At 52.1% G+C, this 19,436-nt stretch overlaps 1 protein-coding gene across 6 annotated transcripts in view; it reads left to right on the top strand.

Moving 5' to 3' along the window:
• Window positions 1-1,172: 1,172 nt before the first annotated feature.
• The window catches only part of MYT1 (myelin transcription factor 1), a 69,401-nt gene continuing 51,137 nt past the window's right edge, over window positions 1,173-19,436 (top strand). For all 6 annotated transcript variants that reach the window (XM_074406814.1, XM_074406815.1, XM_074406816.1 and 3 more), the window contains exon 1: window positions 1,173-1,476. The gene's annotated coding sequence lies outside the window, so the exon portion shown is untranslated. The remainder of the gene's footprint in view (window positions 1,477-19,436) is intronic.

Genomic DNA, 19,436 nt, shown 5'->3' on the forward strand with positions numbered 1-19,436 from the left:
AATGTTTACTGTCTGTTGCAATCTCTGCACTGAACTCCTGAGAAGAGAGTTTTGCTGGTTCTCCAGCTGGCCCCTGATGGTAGCATCTCTGCAGGTGTCTCACAGTGTCTCACGTTCAGTTTTCAGCCTTGGGTTCCAGTTTAGCTTCTGACATCCTGATATGATAATGGAAAACCGTTTGCTTGATTTATTAGTACAAGAAGGAGATTTGGGCTGCAAACAAGAATAATACTCTGGCTCTTGATTACTCTTACTGAGGAAATTCCTACATTTATCCCTGAATGTGGGGGAAAAATCACAAACTGGCAGATGAGAAGGCAGACAGTCAGGTTGCATAAAGAGTGGGTGGGCACGTCCATTGTGTGTGTTATGGATTTTTCTCTTCTTCATTTTCATTGGATAGCTCCTTCAGGCAGTTTGTAAAAGAATCAGAAAAAGAGCAGAAAACTTGGGCAATGTTCTTCCCTCTAGTCAGAGTAAACTTAGTGTTTTTAGGGGTGGGATACTCATGCCCCAGGGATCCCTGAGTTCTCTTTGGGAGGGTTTTATAATTGTAAAAATTAAAGTGAAAAGGGACCATGTAATAACAGAAAAATGTCTTCTGCTGATCTGTTCTTTGTGTGCATGACTTTATTTGTTGGTCTGTGGCTATAGTTAACCTTTCATGCAGTTAAAAAAATACCTATCCATTTATGTCACAGGTACTTGAATATGCAGATGAGCCAATATGTAATGTTCCTGGTTCGTTTGAGTAATAAATTCTGCAGCCCGTTCTTTATGATAGAAGGTCATATTCCTAACCACCAATAAATATTGTAAAGTACTTTCGCTGTAGCCATGCTAACCCAGGGCATCTGTCATTCCCGTTGCCGCTATTAGGAATTATTGGACTGAACCACTGGCAGAGAAAGCAGAGGGGGGTGAATGTGGTGGTTGTAATACTCTCTGCCCTTTTGCGTGTTTTGCATTAAAAAAAAAAACTCAGTCGTGCTGCACATTGATTATGAATCACTGTGGACAAACCTACGCACCTTCTGTTGGCCGAGGCTCCAAGCAGGGCACAGGGCTCTGCCGGCCTGGGACACCTCTCACCCCCAATTCAGCGGATCCATCTTTCTGATGCTATACTGTAAATTTATTTCACCTCAGAGAGTAAACAGATATATTGGAGCCCCAAGGGTTCATGGGTAGCGTATTTACAAAGGAGCCTCCTCCGCCAGCCCGTGCCACCGCTGCTAATGAGAGCAGTCATTAAGTAAATGAGACGTCGCCTTTAGCTGGCTTAGGAGTTCGCACACTAAGGGGAGAAGATATTTAATTGAAACCCGCACGCAGGCTTCCCCACATGTGACCGTGTAAGGGAGGCAGCTGCCTTCCCTCTCCTCCCCCAGTCCCCCCTGCACCCCCCATGTAAATTTCATGATTGCTTTCCGTGATGTCATTTTGAAAGAGGACAGACAATAGCTGTGGGGAAAGGTAAGTCAATGTTATGTTCTTTCTGACAAAGGCAGATACCCAATGCCTGGCTTTTCCTCTTGGACAGAGACAGGGAGAGGGCGCGAGGGCAGAGTTAATTTCTAAGATGAAGGCTGTCTTTGCAGGAAAGGCAGGTCTGAGGGTGGCTTTTTGAAACTGCCCTGGAGGACTGAGGCTTTCTTCTCCTCCCTGGCCTGCCGTGTGCTGTTTTCCTCTGGTCTCTCTGTTGTTCCTGCTCCTCTGAGATTCCAGGGGACATGTTGTGCGTCTGACAGAGGAGACATTCGGGGAGGGGAGTGCAGATCGAGATGAGAAACTTTATGCGCATTTCTGGAAGATGAACAACGGATATGTCTGTGGCCCTGGGACCCAGCAGCTCCGTACCTGGGGAGAGCACGGCCCCATAGACAGAAGATCTCTCTGAAGTAGGGTCTCAGAGTCTGGGGTGTGTCATGTGTGACCCCCCCCACCCAAGGTACTGAGTAGAGGTGCTCACATGAGCGTTTTGTCTGCATGTCATGCATTTCTAAACTTGAGGGTCAATATTGAGGGTGCATGTGTCTGTGGACAGATGTACAGAAGTAAATACTGGCCGCTCCTCTCAGCCCCTTTTCTCGTTACTTGTCCGTGGGGTTGTGGAGTGTGGTTGTGTGTGGTGGTAGTGTAACTGGAATTTTATATTTAAAACTAGAAATCAGGGTTAGCTAAGAAGTCGGTGTAAGCGATGAACACCTTCATACCATTGTCTGCAGTTCTGGGGCCATGGACTTTGGCTCTGTCCATTGAATTCACTTTCTTCTTCATCAACCAGGAAAATAAAAAGTGCTGGTGGCTTTGTGTTGGTGGGGTGGGTTCTCACTGCTGCTTCTGAGCCACCCAGGGCTTTTCTTGTCTCAGCAGCACCTTTGAATCAGTGGACACCATTGGCTGGTAAAGTTGGTTTTTAATTTTGGAAACAAAACATCTGTGGTGGTGGTGGTGGGGGGGTTCCGTGGCTGCATGCGGGTTTGGTCGTGGGCATCGACACTGTCACTATAATGATGATAATGACAGCAATGATTGTAATTATCCTTTTGGGAGAGGGAGGAGGAGAATTTTGCCCTTGTAGTTTTTTTTTTTTTTTTTTTTTTTTAAATCACAGAAACCCGAGGACACTTCTAACACCAGTGGCTTAGTGCAGAAAAGGTGGGAGGGGTGTTGGGGCAGAGTTGGGGGACCCACTTGGTGCTGAGGCTCTGTCTCCTCCGAGGTGCTGACAGAGACTGCCCTGGCCTCACTCTGGCCTGGGGAGTGAGGTGCTGTGTCCTCACCCAGGCCTGACTAAGGGTGGCTCCCCTCGGCCCTGCCTGCCACCTAGGGCTCCCCTCCCATTGGTCCTTGACTGTGATTATCACCTCCTTCCATATGGCCCTGTTAATTAACAGTAAACAAAAGAGTAAGAGAGCAGGGATTGGGGTCCAGCGGTACCAGCCAGGGCGCTGCAACCCTGCCCTGTCTCCCTGGGTAGCTGTTCCTTGTGCAGAGGAGGCTGGGTCAGGGCTTAGAGGGCAGTTTGTTTTCAAAGAGAAGGAGTCAGCTTTATGAACTCTTCTGTCCTGTAGAGACTGAGACTCCCACAGGGTTCTCCTGCCCTCTGGGCACCTGGACAGTGCTGAACTTCACAGGGTGCTTGCTGATCCAGGAGCCTGAGCAGGAGCCACATAGAGTTAGACAAAGAGGCCTTTCCACTCAGGAACAGCCTGAGCTCTGACCCCTTTGGGCTATGGATCCCTGAAGAGGGCTTGGGAGCTTACCCAAGGCAGGGGGCTGATTCTGTCTAAAGTGCCACTCAGGGGGCTGTGTGACCCTCAGTCATTGCTCACAGATCTGGAGGTAGCCTCAATTGTTCAGAGCCAATGCTCTGATCCCTCTTGGAAGATTCTGGCAAAGGCAGTGGTCACCCACTGCCTTGAATGCTCCTGGTGCATGAGTGGGGAAAAACTCTGAGATGACCCTTTGTAGCCATGTGGGATGCGAAGTTGCTCTGCTCTGGGGGTTGCAGCCTCTGCTTGGTAGCTCTGTTAGTGCCCAGAGATGTCAGGGAGAGGCTGGCAGAGGTTATGCGGGCACGGGGGTGCATGCTGGGCAGCTCTGGCAGCTGACCAGCGGCAGTGCTGGCTCTGCAGTCAGCCTGGATTGGCTGGAGCTTGGCCTGTCCCCTGGCGTGGAGGTGGTGAGCGCTCTCCCTGGTGCTGCCCAGAGACCCAGCCCCCACCGCCCTGCCTCCGCCTGGGCCTAGGGTCACTGAGTGTGCAGACAATGACATTTGTGGTGTTGTGGGGGGCAGAGCAGACCCACCACTCTGCACTGAGGAGACGGGGGTCAGAGCCTGACTAACCTCCTTCCTGCTGCTGCTCAGTCTAGTTATGGCCAAGCCATTTGGAATGCCAGTTAGCAGAGAGAGCAGGAGAGGTTCCTGAAGACTGACAAAGTGCCAGAGAGACGCCCGGGGCCTCCAGCAGCTGCTCAGGGCGGTGGGCAGGCTGGTGGGGGCTGAGCTTTTCTCCTGGATGGACTCGGTGCAAAAGACATGTCTACTTTGGAAAAGGCTGATCAGGGATTGGGGCCACCCAGTCCCTCTGTCAGGACTCAGGGTGGGGATGAGAGCAGGAACAACCATAACACTTTAATCAGCACCAGGCCTGGAGTGGATAAGGAGGTAGAGAACGGAGCCAGCTGGTGGAGCGGGGTCAGGGGTGAGCTGTGGGATGGGTGGGGGCTGCTGGCGGTCACCTGATCTGCGAGCCAGCAGGGTACTGGACAGTCAGCCAGACTTCATGTTACTCAGGCATCTTGGAGAGTGGATGATCTGCCTGTCCCGATGCTGCAAGATGCATCTCAGAGCCCCTCTTTTGTTGCCTGTTCTCTTGCAGAAACCTGGGCTGGAGAGAGGAGCCGGGAGCCTGTGGGGAGCTGGGGGCTTTTCCTTCCTCCTCTCTCCCAGCCTCCTCATCTTAGGTCCTCCCGCTCTGCTTTTACCTTGTGAACTCACTCATGAATAAACCAGAAGTGAGTTGTCTACAGACGTAATTTTAACAGGAATTTTTGTGGTGTGAGTTTACCGGAAAATGGTCTTTGGGAACCAGCATCATTAGATTAGTCAGACCCAGAAATGCAGTGTTTCCCAGGAGGGAAGAAAGCAGTGGCTGCTGGGGTTTCTGCTCCTGGAAGACCACAGGACCCATCCCTGCTTCAGGACAGCCCCCAGGGGCAGCCACTGCCCAGTCCAGAACGTCTGCGGGGCCTTGGGGTGGGATGTGCGTTCATGGCCTCTTGAGGTTCCCGGCACTTTTTCTGTCTTTCAGACAAAATTTCCCCAAATGCCACTTTAAAAAACTCAAAACAAAAATGAGCACGAGGAATTTCACCTGAATTAAAATGTTTTCGATCTCAGGCTTCCACTGAGCCTGCTTCAGAGATAATGACTAATAGATACTTGCCAGTGGAAGTGTAGTTTGGAAACGTCTCCCTTTTTATCTTCGGTGTTGAGGAACCAGCCCGATACAAGTGTGGTCTCTTCTCCCCACGGGTAATGGCATGAGGCGCTTTCCTTGTGGGAAGATTGGTCTCACCCATCACTTCATCCTTTTCTTCATTTCACAATTTGCACTTTAAATTTTTTAAGTGCAAATTTTAAGTGTTTTAATTGGGAAGGAAAGTAACTCAGAGGATGCTTTAATCTGCTCAGGCCAAGCACATCTGCCGTGGCCAGGATTAGCGTTCAGGCCTTGCAGAGGAGAGAGGCTGTCGACACAGGCGTGGGTGTCTGTGGCCCTACTCCCATCCCTCGCCCTGCAGCAGCAGAAGCCTCTACTCGGCAGCCCTGCCTTCAAGAGGGTGACTGTGTGCTCAGGCAACGGAATGTGTGGTTTGCCCTGGAGTTGCGTGAAGTTGTAGGATACGTTTGCTGTGCCTCGGGGTTTCTTTGGGACTGTGGCCGGGGAGCATGGCCTGTGCCAGGAAGGTGCAGGTGGGGCAGCCCTCAGGAAGTAGGCCGCAGTGCTCTGCGTGAGTCAGGGTGACCAGGCAAGGTGGGGGCGAGCACTTGGGATCTAGACGCTGGGGAGGAAAAGTGGAGGCACCAGATGGCCTGAGCTGCGACAGACGAGCTTGCTGGGCCCCACCTCTCTCTCACGCCTGGCTTCACGCCTCCGTCGTGTTCAGCACTGGTCTAAGGGCTTGGGCAGCAGCCATCTGGGTCCTCTTCTTTTTTCTCATTTTGCTGCCTGCAATCCACACACCAGAGGAGGAGTGTGAGAAGACGGGCCCTGGGTCAGGGCGGGAGGAGCCTCTCACCTGGTCCCGGGGGCCCCTCCAGGTCTCCCAACTCAGGGACCGCAGAGCTGCCAGTGGCTGACCTGCCTCGCCTGAGTGGGAGGCGAGCGGGAGCTTAGGTGCTGCTCTATGCCCCCAGGCCTGCTTTAGAAGGCTCTGGAAGATCCCTGAGACTCTCGGACGGCAAACTGACAGCAGCAAGGGCCTGGCGTGGTCTCACAGTGAGCCAGACCTGACTCCCCTGTGCGTCGTGCTGAGTAACTTGTCAAAGCACGGGGGTCTTTACACCTACAGGGTTTCTTTGAGTTCTGAAAATCAAAAATCTTTAGCAGTCATGCTCTGTGGGCAGCCCACGTGGCTCCTAACTGGAGGTGCTGCCCCCTCTTTACAGTACTCAGAGCTGGGGACAAGTTCCCTCTCAGCTCCGAGTTTCCCAGCCGTCATCTGCCCCACGGATCCAGGTGCAGGTGGTTCAAACCCGCCCAGTTGCTGCCACCGGAACACGTGGTTTGTCAGTCGTTCGTCAGCACCTGGAATTGTGTTCATTCTGCCCTTGCCAAAGTTTTGTTTAGGGAAAAATGGATTTGAAATTGGGATGACTTACTGTATTTAACATTAGTTTCATTGAGACTGGGCCTTTAAGAAGTGGAACGAGAAAGATGACGTAGGTCGCAAGGGGCAAAGACACACATTTGACAGTTATTTTAATCATCGGGACTGCGGTAACGCGTTTAATTCTCGTTAATGCGTTCCGTGCTGGACACTGAGGCTGGGAGGCAAATTAGCTTCCCAGGTGAGTGGTGTAGCTCGAATCTGAACTGTTTCCAGGACAGCCCCCGTCTCAGCCCCACCCAGCCCCACCCAGCCTTCTGCCCAGAGTCCCAGACTGCCCTGGAGGCTGCCTGCTGACCACAGGGAGACCCTCCTGCCCTCCTGTCTCTTCCTTTCTGCCTGGGAGACGCCTAGGTCCCGTCCCCAGCTTGCCCTCCATCCTTATTCTCCATCCCAGAGTGGGTTGTTGCCCAAGATCCCTGAGCACCCCTTCCTTTCTCCCTCCATCTCCTGCAGCTGGAGTTTTGCTTCTCTTTCAAGGCTTCGTACAGATGCCGCCTGGGTTCTTCTTTCCTTACGTTTACTCTCATGTGTCTCACATTTGAAATCCCTCTCTCGGCAGTGCTGCTGTGACACTGCATCAGAGTGATGGGTGTCCCTGCTTGCCTTCCAGGAGAGCCTGCAGGCAACCAGCTCTAAGGCCTGCTGAACATGAGGGGTACCGGAAGTCTAGGACATGCTGGGCCTGGGGGGGACCCCGAGTCTAGGATCTGCTGGGCCCAAGGGGGCCCCCCAGTCTGGCTCTGGCACAGATGCATGTGCTTGCCTGGGGTCCCCTTGTCAACACGGTGTGTGGAGTTTTCAAAGCTGGTCTGGACCAGGAAAGGATCTACATTTTGGCTTTGAGGTTGGAAGGATACTTGTGGTGGGAGGAAAAGCTACTTAAATGCTCAGCTGTGGAGTTCTGAATTTTCCTCCAGCATCTGCTCGTCCTTGAAGTTGATCCCTGCCTTCTGGTTATTTGAGATAATGTCCATCCATATAAAATGTTGGACTATGAATGCACATTAAAGAGGTACCTCTTGCAGTCACTTTTAGAAAGCGGTCCGATTTTGTTTTGAGTGGGTTATTTAGAGTTTTGTGCTACCTTGTTTTATTTCCACAAAGGCCATGCCCAAGCCTAGCCTTGGTGAGTTATGACCCAGCCATGTCACTGATGCATCGGAGTGGGTTGGCTGTGAGGTGTTCGTTCCCTCCCCATGACACACACAGACATGTGTGTCCAATTTTTTTTTTAAATTTTTTGAGATGGAGTCTTGCTCTGTCACCCAGGCTGGAGTGCAGTGGGGTGATCTCAGCTCACTGCAACCTCTGCCTCTGGGTTCAGGCGATTCTCCTGTCTCAGCCTCCGGAGTAGCTGGGATTGCAGGTACATGCCACTATTCCCAGGCTAATTCTGTATTTTTTTAGTACAGATGGGTTTTTGCCATGTTGGTCAGGCTGGTCTTGAACTCCTGACCTCAGATGATCTGCCCGCCTTGGCCTCCCAAAGTGCTGGGATTACAGGCGTGAGCCACCATGCCTGGCCTAATTTGCCCCATTTTTAAGAGTTAAGAGGCGCTGTGAGCTTGCTGCCGTCCCTCATCCGGCAGTAAGTCCTGTAGGCAGGGAGGCTGCTTCTAGGTGCACCAGCCAGATGGGAAAAATGAAATGGATTTGTTACTGAGTGGTGTCAGGGAAGCAGTCCCCTAGAATGCTGCCTAGAGCCTGTCTTGGGGATCAGCTCGAGGACTCTGGGCCCTGCCCCTCCACCCTGCAGAGCAGCATCACACTGGTCATCACACGTCATCCACACGGGTGGCCTGGGCTTGCCTGGCTGCAGATCGCACCTGCAGCTTCTAAGTCAGAACCTGCTACGGGATGTGGATGGAGCTCCCTTCATCTGCAGGGTCTGAGCCTTCATGCTTGGCTGACCCCTACACCTCTGGCATGTGGAGGAACCCAAACCTACTTTGATATAAGAGTTAGAGTCCAGTTCCTCTTCCTGGAGAGCCGTCTGAGGGCCTTGAACCTGCTGAGCTCTCCCCTGCCAGCCCCTCCTTCCTGCCCACTCCCTCAGAGGCCAGGCCGCCGCTGGGGTCTGCACAGTGTTTGTGTTTTCCCCAGTGCTGTTCTGTGTTGGCTTTTGCGTGCTGACCACGGTCCATCCAGGCGGGGAAATCAGCATACACATTGCCCCATTCTCCACAATTTTTCTAAGCCTGAAAAGCAGCACAGGGGCCTGCTCTGAGCCCTGGAGCTGGGGCTTCTGTTGAACCCACCAGAGAGGAGCTGCCTGGGCTCACCCTAGCCAAACAGGAATTTAGGCAGGGTTCCTGCAGCGAGAGAGCCTGGGGTTAGAGAAAGAAAAGGGAGCTGTCGTCAAAGCCATAATCCCCAAGGGCTCTGAGGCCTGGCGATCTTCCCTTGAGCCCTCTCCCGTCTGAACCGGGGAAGAGCCAGGGCATGGACAGACCTGAAAGGGGATGTGGGATGCCTTTCCTGGTTGAATAATTTTCTCTTCAAGGCCTCAGTAAAATGTGGTTTTAAGGAAGAAGGAGATGGCCATTGCTTCTCTTCTCAGGCTGGAAAGCTGAACGGGCAATTTCTGGGACTGAGGAACCCAAGTGCTGGAGCAGAATTCCAGAGCAGGCCCCCTTGACCCTGCAAGGCCGGCGTGTCTTCTGGGGAGTTCCCAAAGATCCATGGTGAGGACACCCCCAAACCCAGCCCTGCTGGCTCCGACCATACCCTCTTTTTATCTTTTTTAAAAGATGGGGTCTCGGGCTGTTGCCCAGGCTGGAGTGCAACATCTTGGCTCATTGCAACCTCCGCCTACTGGGTTTAGCAATTCTGCGCCTTGGCCTCCGAGTAGCTGGGATTACAGGCATGCGCCAGCTCACCTGGCTAATTTTTGTACCTTTAGCAGAGACGCGGTTTCATCATGTTGGCCAGGCTGGTCTTGAACTCCTGACCTCAAGTGATCCAGCCATCTTGGCCTCCCAAAGTGCTGGGATCACAGGCATGAGCCACTGTGCCCAGCCTCTTAACTCTCACCTTGCCTCTGGAATGCCTGTTGGACCAGGCCTGTTTCCATCGCAGCCCCTTCTTACTGCCTTTGTTTTCTCTGTGTTCTCACCCGTCTGTACCCCAGGATTCAAGCAGGCAAGTCTGGCTGTGCCTGATCTGAAAAAGTGTCTCTGATGGTGGCCCAGTGAGGCAGGGTCATGGGTCAGCCTGGTCACCTTCCCTCCTGTCCTGAGCACTGTGGGTGGGTCAGGCCTCAGGCAGCCCCGGGAGGCAGCAGCCACAGACAGAGGTGGGCTGGTGGGCAGGTGTGGCCGACAGTGTAGATGTCTTTTGTGGACTGGCCTGGTCAGTGGAGATGGTCAGGGGAGCAGGGAGCCCCCAGCCCAGTGCCTGCTGCTGTGCCCATTTCCCCCTCCCTGGCTTCTCCTCCTGTTGCCCTGGGTAGGCTCTTGGGAGCCACCTATTTCTAGAGTCCTCCCTTCTAGGCTTCTTGTCCTGGGTGTGGGGTGAATGTGCTGGACTGGGGTCACAGGGTTGCACCCACCTGGAGCTGAGGCTGTTCTCGTCCCAGAAGGAAAATCCCGCCTGTCTTCGTGGAGCAGAGTGTGGAGTGGTTTGCTTGGTGCCACCAGGTTCTGGTGCCTGGCCTGGGGGTGAGGCTGGTCCCACAACTGGACTCTCTCCCAGGTGCCCGGGATGGATGAGTGTGACACTTTCGGCGTCCCTCTGGCACACTGCCCACCGGCAGCCAGGGACGACAGGCTGCCTGGAGAGCCATCCTGTGATTTGGTTTGGAAAGTCATTATTACTGCAGAGCAGTTTGGCTGTTGTTTTTACAGCGTTGGTAAGGTTAAAAGAAATAATGATAATAATATAAGAAAGACTCAGCCACAGTAACTGCCTGCAACATGCTATTTGCATTTTTAAGGAAACACTTCTTTGAGACAGCCTGGGTGAAAGGTCACTATTTGCATATAAATGGAAAAGAAAGTGTATGAGCTGGAAGTTACATCTGTATTATTTTCTCAGCAGTGAGCTGCTGTTGGAGAGATTAGAGGACATGGCTTGCATTTGGCTTTTATTGAATAGAGAAAGTACCAGCGAGGCTGATTTAGAAGCAAAATAATGAGAGAAATGTGCAAAGCTATAGAATTGCCAACTCCCCCTGCCCCCACCTCTCCCTTCTCTCATTTTCACCTAAACTCAGCAAAAGCTGGTCTGCCTTTGCCCCACTCAGCAAGTCTTCATTTCACTTCTCTCTGGATTCCAGAGAGAAAAAACGGGAAAGAAAAAGAGCAAAACTTGCCCTCATTTTCCCCTCAGTCCCATGTGTGTTTCCTGCCAATGTTTCTTCCAGATGCCCCAAACCCAGGAGCAGAAGCCCCTGCGACTGTGCTGCTCTTCCAGAGTGTGGAGCGGAGGAGGCCTTCCGGGGGTGGGGGCTGGGGACCAAGGAGCACCCCTCTCTGGAGCTAGCGGGGCTGTTCTGGACCTGCTGCTGGGAGAGAGGCTGGGGGCAGGGATCAGATGAGGGGGTTCCGTGTGGGCTGAGGCAGTCCTGTTCCACCATCATCACAGCCCCATGGGACCCACAGTTTCTAGGACATGGCTTCTACCCTCTTCATGGACATTTCCAAGCTTGTCAGACTTTCCCAGGTGCCTGGTCCCGGGGCTTTCCAGGAGGCCAGGAACAGAGCCGACCTTCCCTGAGAGAAACCCTGGGTGGAGCTGGGGCCTGTGCCTGTCCAGCCAGCTTTGGCAGCCAGCTTGGCTGAGCACGTCGTAGACTTTAAGGCTCTCCAGGAGCGGTCCTGGGGTAGAGGGAGGTGGAGTGTCCTGCCTGGAGGAGGGGATGCAGGATCCCCCGGGTCCCAGCTTCTCTCCTCACAGAGGCCTCCACTGACTGCTGGTTACTTAAATCGCACCACTATCCTCATTATTTTCAAAAATACTTTTTGAAACAATCTCAAGCCCACAGAAATGTTTCAAGTAGAGGGCCACACTGCTTTTCCTGAGCCATTGGAGAGTGTATCACCCAGGACACTTGGGTGGGTGTTTCCAATGACAGGGTCGCCTCCCGCTCGCTGTCCTCTCCTCCGTGGCTGTCTGGTCCTCAGACCCAGTCAAGGGCGGGCCCAGAATCCCGTGTCGTGCTTGGTCATGGTGCCTGGTCGGCCTCAACCAGTCTTCAGCCTTGTCTTCCCCGACCCTGTGGTTTTGGAAAATCACTGCTCAGTTACCTGGGGGAATGCCCGTCACAGGGGTGCCTGTGGCTGGGCTTGGGTTATGCAGGAACACCCAAGTGTGAGCTTCTCCCTTCACCTGACCCTGATTTGTCCCTTAACTGATAATGCTGGCTTGGTCACTGGATTAGATGGGGCATCCTGGCACCTCTATGCCAAAGAGAAATGCCAGTCATTTTCCCTTTGCAATTAATACATATTTGGGGGGAAGTTTCTTTGAAACTGTGGAAATATCTCCATCCTCAACAAACTATCACTTATTTTTCGCGGATCTCTCTGCAGACTCATTATTTCCCGTTTTCTCCAACGGGCTGAAAGCCCTGTTCTGAGGCTCAGATCTCCCCGACTGGCCAGTGGAGGCTCAGTGCAGAGGCTCGTCGAGCCTCAGCGCAACACCACTGCTTTTTCTTGTTCTTGCCTTTTCTGCTTGGGGCCTGGAACTCTGGTTCCTTTGATCAGAAAATGGTGGTTAGCCTGAGACCTGGGTGTTGGGCCTCAAGTGGACAGGGCTGGGAAGATTCGTGTTCACACACACACACGTCCACATGCTGCACACACACAGTGACACACACACTCCTTTTCGCCCAGCTCTGTATTCTCCATCTACCGATGTATATTGCAAAACACAAGTTCACATTGACAGTCTCTGATTCCAATTCCCACACAGGGTTCACTCCAGAGTTCTGCCTTTCCGTAGGCATGACTTGCTTTTCCAACACTGAGAAAGCTGATTTCCATTATCTTTAATATATTTACTTATTTGATCCACCCCCTTCCCTGTACCAACAGCCTCCTTACTCCACACAGTGCTGACCCCTCACTGGGCCCCTCTCTCAGGCCAACCCTCTGGCTCTCCAGGACGCCCCACCCTCTGCTCTAGGCCTTGGGGGACCCCTCTCCCCTGCAAGGGTTCTGGTGCTAGGGAGCCTCACTGGCCAGTTACCTAGTGCTGTGGGGCGCATGGGGTGTGGGACAGGGCAGCCCCAAGTGTCATGGGGCTTCCCTGTGGCCCCAGAACTGGACCTTTCTTCCACTTGTGCTCACAGCGAACAGTTAGCTTCCTTTGTGGCATTGAGCATTATCTTTATCTTCAATGTTTCCGTGCGAGACCAAGCAGTATTTACCAGCGTTATTTCTCATACAAGATTTTGTGTTTTGTTTTTCTTGCAGAAAATTATCACCACCCCTGCCCCACGCACCGCCCTGGCCTCATTCCCCTTGCTTAGTGTTCAATGTGCAGCATTTGCGACTGTGCGTATCTGATGTATTTTTATTCTATTACATCCCTTGATCAATATTTTGTCTGGACATAGAGGGTATGCCCTGAAGTCAAAAATCAACTCCCTTAAAATTGGGAAGCCTTTCTCTCCTGTCTGTGAACACCCCGCTGCTCCTGAGTAGTGTGATCCTATTCTAGTTACAGGTTTCGTTTGTGACTTTTTTCCCCTTTAAAAGCTTTTAGGGACTTTTTTCTATTCCTGGTGTTTAAAATTTTACAGTGCTGGGCTTGGTTGGATGTGGGTCTTTTTTAATTCACTGTGATGGGCACTTAATGGGCCTTTTAATCTAAGAATATAATTTCCTTTAGTTCTGAGGAATTGTTTTTATTATTTAACTTATGCTTTTCCTTCCCATGTTCTTGATTCTCTGTTTCTGGGACTCCCAGATTGGATGTCAGGCCTCACCCAGTGTTTCTTCCAACTCTCCTATCTCTTTGTCCTTTGGTTCACTTCTTTAGTATATTTCTTTGACTCTATCTCCCAAGTCTCTATCGAATTTTTAATTTTGGTTTTACCATTTATTTCCAAGCTGGGGAGGACCGACATGATGGTATTGCGCCTTCCCAGGTAACTCTCCTGTCGCCATCTGGGTGGGGCTGTGTCTGCCCTGTCCACACACCCGCTGGACAGTCTGTCCTTGTTCCTGCTCTAACTGCTGTCCACACTGTTAGTCGAGGGAGCCTGAAGGAGCTCCTGAAACATTAATTTGCTCATCCAGTGCAGGTTCCTCCTGAAGGCCAGGGACAGTCCCAGGCACAGCTGCTACTGAGCACCCTGGCAGTTCTCAGACTGGGGTGCGGACCTCCCACTTTGAACCTTGAGAGACAGATGTGGCCTCTTCCAGGAGCCGTGTGGCATGGATGAGTCCGTTTGCCTCTGAGGGCACACCTTCCCATGTCTGGGGGCCACGTGGTGGGCGTCAGAGGCTCTTTGGGTCTAGAGAGAAGCCTGGGCTGTGGTCCTCCCAAGAGTCTACTGTGACCTGTGGTTGGTTTTGTACAGGCCTTAAATGGTTTCTAAATTTTTATTGTAACCCTTTTCTTGGTGCCTTGCTAGGCTTTGCTTTAAACCCAAGTAGCAGCAAGAAGGGGATAAATGAGGGATTTAGAGGAGAAGTAGGAAAAAGGTTTTTCTTTTTTCCTTTAGAATGGCAAGATGTAGGTTTATACTAAATCCAGGGCCCAGCTGTTCAGTTTCACTCTGCATGAGGGATGATGAAAGCTAAGAAGGCCTGCTCTCTCTGGGGAAGTGGCAGCCGGAGCGGCCACAGTGTCCCAGGGTGTGGCAGGCCCAGCCAATGCACGTGAACCTGGGGCCATGCTGCTGGTTGGTTACTAGGTGGGATTGGCCCCAGCCTCGGCTCAGCTGCCCGGAGAGCTGTGGGCACATCCTGACAGAGCCCTGGTGCAGGTGGGAGGTGCACATCCTGACAGAGGCCTGGTGCAGGTGGGAGGTGCGCTGCTGCTGTTCTGGGTCACGACTCTCCTGGCTGCACAGAGGCGGTCGTCTTCCTTTGGCCCTGTTGGAGGAGTACAGCCCTAACTGCTCTGGGGAGCGGGAGGGTGAAGTGGACCAGGGGCTCTCGCTCTGACCTCCATGGCCTGTCTCCTGTCACGAGCATTATCCATTCTCCTGCCGTATCCCTGGCCCGGCCCTCCCTGGCCTCCAGGAGCAAGGAGTGATAAGCACCCAAGGTGGTCCAGCTGGGGCTGAGGCAGTGTCCCGAGGCTCGCCCAGGACGCAGGCTTGCAGAACCCAGTCTGGAGAACCAAAGGGGACTTGCTGGGACCTCCCGCCCTGTGCAGGAGTCCCCAGAGGCGTCCCACTGACCATCCATGGGCCACTGTTTAAAAACAGCTTTATTGGAATGTAATTTACACATCACAGAATTCACCTATTAAAAGTATACAATTCAGTGGTTTTAGTGTATTTATAGAGCTGTGCATCTATCATCACAACCCAATTTTAGGTGATTTTGATCACCCCAGAAAGAAACCCCATGCCCACAAACAGTCATTCTCCGTCTGCTCCTCCACGCGTCCTCGGTGACATGAATCTACTTTCTGTCTCTGTGGATCTGCCTGTTCTGCACCTTTCGTCAGTATGGAATCTGTCAACACGTGGCCTTTTCTGCCTGGCTTTCTCCACCGAGCGTGACGTTTTGAGATGCACCCACATTGTTGCATGTATAAGCACCCCCTTCCTTTTTACTGCCAAGGACGATGCAACTGTATCTTGTGTCACTCGCTCAGCAGCTGATGGACATTGGGTTTTTCCACTTTTTGGCTAGTATGAATAAAGCTTCTATGCATAGTTGTGTACAAGCCTTTATGTGGACATATGTTTTTATTTCTCTTGGGCAAATATCTAGGAGTGAAATTCCTGCATCATATGATAACCCCATGTTTAACATTTGAGTGACTTCCATGCCGTTTCCAAGTGATTGTACTATTTTACACTCCCATCTGCATTATATGAGGGTTCCGGTGCTTCCATATTCTCACCAACACTTGTTACTGTCTGTTTATTTTTAAAACTACATGGTGCAGTGGTGTCCAAGTGTGGTTTGATTTGCATTTCCTGAGTCACTAGATGTTGGGCATCTTTTCATGAGCTTATGGGCCCTTTCCGTGTTATCTTTGGAGAAATGTCTATTCAAATCCTTTGCTCATTTTTAAATTGGGTCATTTGTCTTATTATGGAGTTGTAAGAGTTCTTTATTCCAAATACAAGTTCTTTTTCAGATATATGATTTGCAAATATTTTCTCCCAGGCTTTGGGTTGTCTTTTCACCTTACTGACAGTGTTATTTATTTATTTTTGAGGTTGAGTTTCACTCTGTCACCCAGGCTAGAGTGCAGTGACACTATCTTGGGTCACTGCACCCTCTGCCTCCCAGGTTCAAGTGATTCTCCTGCCTCAGCCTCCTGAGTAGCTGGCACTACAGGCACACACCATCACACCCGCCTAATTTTTTGTATTTTCAGTAGAGATGGGGCTTTACCATGTTGGTCAGGCTAGTCTTGAACTTCTGACCTCAAATGATCTGCCCGCCTTGGCCTTCCAAAGTGTTGGGATTACAGGCGTGAGCCACCTTGCCCGACTGACAGTGTTATTTTAGCTACAAAAGTTTTAAACCTTGTTGAAGTCCGATGTATTATTATTTTTTTAATGGCTTGTACTTTTGTTGTCATAGCCAAGAAACCATTGCTTAACCCAGAGTCAGAAAGATTTGCTCCTAAGTTTTTTAAGAGTTTTGGTTCTTACATTTAAATATGTGATCCAGTGTGAGTTAATTTTTGACAGGGGTCCAAGTTCATTTTTTCAGGATATCTAGTTGTCCTAGCACATTTGTTGAAAAGACAGTTTTTTTCCCATTAAATTTTTTAGTGCCTTTGTGAAAATCAACTGACCATCAATACAGGGGTTATTCCTGGACTCCCAGTTCTGTCCCACTTCCCTGCATGCCATCCTTATGCTAGTACCACATTGCCCTGATTACTGCAGCTCTGTAGTAAGTTTTGAAATTGAGAAGTGTGTCTTCCAACTTTGCTCTTTTTCAAAATTGTTTTGGCTAGTCTATATTACTTGAATTGCCATGTGAGTTTTAGAATGCGTTTGTCAATTTTTGCAAACAGAACAAAACCACACAGCTGGAGAGGTCAGAAATGGCCAGATTCTGGTGAGATTTAGGAAGCAACATTGGCAGGATTTGGGGCCAAGGCTGACCCTCAGGGTTCTGGCTTGAGGAGCTGATGACTGAAGATGGGAAGAGGAATGCCCAAGTCACATACGAAGCAGAGATTGTGGGCAGAGAGGACGCAGAGAGGAGAGGGTGTGGGACGTGGGGTGGCCAGTGGCCAGGAGGAACCAATGCAGGGGCTGACAAGGTCGGGGCCGGTGTTTGCCACAGAAGTGGGGAACAGACACGCATTTCAGCAACGCGTAGTGGGCCCTCACGTGCCCTGTGAATGTGACACCGGCTGCTGTTTCAGTAGTGGGATGTGGGTGGAGGCCAGTTGTGCTGGGGCTGGAGGAAGAGTCAGCAGGAAGTATAGTTACGAAGCGGGAGGTGAGGGAGAGGGGTCCGGCAGGAACGTGGGGTCCAGAGAGACTGTTTTTAAATATGAATGCCTCAAGCCTGCTGAAGAGTTGGAAAGAGCAGTTAAATATTCCAGAAGAATGGAGGGAAGAGCTGATACTCCTGGGAACTTTAACTGACAGTGGGAAGGAGGTGGGTATGAATCCAGATGGAGAGGCCTGCTCAGCAGGGAGGCAAGACCCCACCTCCTATGCTGGAGACAGAGGAGGGCTGAGGGGGTGCATGGGAGAATGGAGATGTGGGCTCCTCTCGAGAGACTCCACTTCCCCTCTTTGCATGCTGAGGGGCAGGTGGTAACAGCTCCTGGCCCCAAAGGCAGCAGTAGTCACCAGCGATACAAAACCCAGTGAAGACTGAAAACGTTTGGCTTTCTGTGCTCACCACCTGGCCTCTCACTCAGCTTTCCTGTTATTTTGTTCTTGTTTTCAGACTGCGGAGGTTGTGCGCCGTGGAAGGGGGTCGAGTTGCCAGTGCTAGAGTGGGTCAGAGCTAAACACCACAGGGCCCAGGGGAGGCACCGTGGGGGCAGGTTGGCGCAGGCCAGATTCTAAGCCACCCAGCCAGCATGAAAGCAGCCATGGTCACTGGGGTGGGGACCCCCACGGGGTTGTGAGTGGAGTGGCCCCAGTGCCAGTGCAAGGAGGAAGTGTGTGCTGGCAAAGTGTCAGCGGGTGGCTCTCCTTGCCATGATGACAGAAGGAAACCTTGGGGTAGGCCAGCAGCACTCCCTGGGAAGAGCCCAGCGGAGTACTGGCTCTCGGTGAAATGTCGTGTCTGGGGCCTGGGTCAGGCTAGTCTCCAGTTCGCCGTTCTGCTGAGTTGGAAAAAGAGGGCTTCGTTAGGAGAGGGGCAGAGGGGGTGCAGCTCAGCTCCGCACATCTCCCTGGCCTCTGCTAGAGTCTCCAGCCAGTGAGGGGTGGTTCCCTCTCTGGACCCTCGTGCAGCAATCTCAGCTGAGCAGGCTGTTTGTTTACTTTTTCTGCCCACTGGAGCCCCACAAAAGTGAGTCTGGGGCCACTGTGGGGACAGATGTGGGAGCAACCTTGAGCAGGCAGGACTCCAGGTGCACAGATGCCAGGTCTATAGAGAGGGGTCCCAGCGAAGCCAAGAGAAAGGGCTCGTCTTGATGAAAACCTCCTCTTCACTTCAGATTCCCAACGAGAAAGGCCATGGTGGTGACAGCAGCGCTGATGTCCTCATGGTTTCAGTTCCAGGCCCTTCCCAGGCATGTCTCTCCATCTCCAAATATGTCTTTGCTCCCACGTTATGGGTGAAGAACTTAAGTCTCACAGAGGGTCATGACCTACCGGTCAGGTCTGAGTTGCTGGTGGTGCTCTGTGTGAGCTTTGGGGGCCTTGTTCTCACCACAGAGTGTCCATGGAGCAGCATGACTTCTGGAAGGGGCATCTTTATGGAACCCCTTACATTTTGGTGGAGAGTTTTCCTTTAGCATGTGGCCCTGGTATGTGGGGTCTTAATGTGCTGCTGGGGATGCTGATTGCGCAGAGCCTATGGATGTGGAGACTACTGAGCCCACGGGGCAGGGCGTGGCCACATGCAGGTCCCACTCGGGGACCGAGGGAGCCACAGGAGAGGAGCTGGTATACCTTACTGGGCTTCTCATAGTGCTTTTTGTTTGCTGCCAAAACATCTCCTGGAACAGGGAGGCTGAATCACGTCAAGGTCGAGCTGAGTCCTCGGGTCCTCGTAGATGAGGTTCTGAGCTTGGGGGTATGTACTTCAATTACTGCTGTACTCTGCATCCAGGGGTGGGGTGCAAAGGCTTTTACCAGGTGCCATTCCGCCCTTTTGCCCAGATAAGCTCAGTGGCTTTTCCGCTGCAGGGAGGCAGGAGTGGCTCTTCGGAGGAGCACAGGACCCCCGTGATCCTAGAGCTTTGCCAGAGCAGGCGTGGGGCCTCAGGACTTCAGAGTCCACGTCTGACTGACCTAGGGATGGAGTGTCAGGGATGTGAGCAATGAAGAATTCCACAGGGCTTTTTTTATTTCCAGACTCTCATGGGTGGGTGTGGGTGGAGAAGCCCCAGGGAGCGGGGCTTCTGGGGGTCCCTTTGCAGAGATGTTTGCAGTTCATCCCACCTAGCTTCTCTGAGAAGCAGGAGAGACTCAAAGCAGAACTCAGGGGAGTCACCATCGGGAGAGGCAGCGTCTCTGGAGCACCCAGACCTATGCCCTTCCCTCCAGCTGTCAGTCGGACATGCTGCATATTTACGTATGTGACCCTAACAGGAAATTCTGCTTGAGCCTTGCCAGTCAGCCCAGTGAGCAGATTCCCGCAGCATCTCATCTCCTGGGACAGATGCTCAGAAAGCGAGCCCTGTGCACTCTGGGGCCTTGCCTCTCACCGTCTGTTGTGACCATGAAAGAGCCACCCAGAGAA

This window comes from Saimiri boliviensis, chromosome 9 (assembly GCF_048565385.1).
Source record: "Saimiri boliviensis isolate mSaiBol1 chromosome 9, mSaiBol1.pri, whole genome shotgun sequence".
Taxonomy (NCBI): domain Eukaryota; kingdom Metazoa; phylum Chordata; class Mammalia; order Primates; family Cebidae; genus Saimiri; species Saimiri boliviensis.